This window comes from Mastomys coucha, chromosome X, assembly GCF_008632895.1.
Source record: "Mastomys coucha isolate ucsf_1 chromosome X, UCSF_Mcou_1, whole genome shotgun sequence".
Lineage (NCBI taxonomy): Eukaryota > Metazoa > Chordata > Mammalia > Rodentia > Muridae > Mastomys > Mastomys coucha.
The window spans coordinates 96,314,029-96,315,527 of NC_045030.1; positions in this window are offsets into that span (position 1 = coordinate 96,314,029).

The window sequence follows — 1,499 nt, forward strand, 5'->3', positions numbered from 1 at the left end:
CTTGATGATATGTCTGGAAGACTGAAAAGGGGTCCTCAGAGAACATTACAAGAAGGCATCACACCATTCTCCGGGACTGCTTGGCATAGCATCACATGGGTCTTTTAGCCAGTCTCAGTTGAGGTCTTTCATTTTTTTTTTTTTTTTTAGCATCAGAAACTGACCAAGGATATCACATAAGCCTTGTTGAAGTTCCTTTCATCTAGCTTCTTGCCCAGGGCTTCACCAATCCCAGCTAGGCTCCCCACTGACTTTCTTCCCATCAGCTCTGCCATGAAGTCTTAGTGCTAGGAGGAGGTTGCCATCTTGATAAGGCTTAACCAGCAGTTGTGGCTCTGGTTATACTCCCACAGCTACTTGCCTTCTCCTACCCATACCTCAAGCTACTAGAACATTCTTCGACTTCCTAATTGTTTTCTGAACAGATACAGAGCCACCCAACTAAACATTGGACATAGCTCAGAATCTCTTATGGAAGAGTTGGGGGAAGGATTGGGGGCCCTAAAGAGGATAGAAACTCCACAGGATGACCAACGGAGTCAATTAACCTGAACCCTTGGAGGCTTTCAGAGACTGAGCCACCAACCAAAGAGCATACATGGGCTAGACCAAGGCCCCTGACACATATGTAGAAGATGTGCAGCTCAGGTCCCATGTGGGTCCATAACAACTGGAGCAAGATCTGTCCCTAAAGCCTGTCTATAGAATCCATTGCCCAACTGGGCTGCCTTGTCTGACCTCAGTGAGAGAGGATGCACCTAACCCTGCAGGGACTTGATGCACCAGGGTAGGGGGGATACCTAGGAGGGACTCATCCTCTCAAATGAAAAGAGGAGGGGGATGAAGGGATGGACTCTGTGATGGGGGTACAGGGAGTGTGATAGTGATTGGGAAGCAAAATGAATAAAGAAATAATTTAATGGAAAAAATGTTATTAACTTATTTTTACATAATTCTTTCATTATTGGGCAGTATAATTATTTCTTACAATTACATAATTATATTTTAGCCATTTTGCACTACTTGCAAACCACTTTTTCCACTTTATCTTTTGACCCTAATGGCTCACTGCTTTCTCCTCCTCTCTACCCTTATTTTTCCTTTTGTTTATTTAATTGTGTGTATCCTCTATTCTTTCCCTTTCCTCATCTCCTTCTATTATTATCACATTCATTTACTATTTCTATACCCTAAATGATTTTAACTTTATACAGTACCTTGCCATTTTTAGTTTTATGATCTTTAGAGAGGAAAAGTAAAAACAAAAAACAAAAAACAAAACAAAAAAAACAAAAAAAACCAACAACAATAACAAAACCCCCACCAAACCCCCCAAAAAATGAAAATAAAAAGGGTAAACTATGCACCAGTACTAAAGAAAAAATAATCAACACAAAAACTGAGGTGTTGAATTTAAAAATTATGAAAAAGCTGTAATTTAAAAACTTTGATGAATCCAATAAGAACCAGAGTAAATAAATGTCAATGGAAGAAGAGAG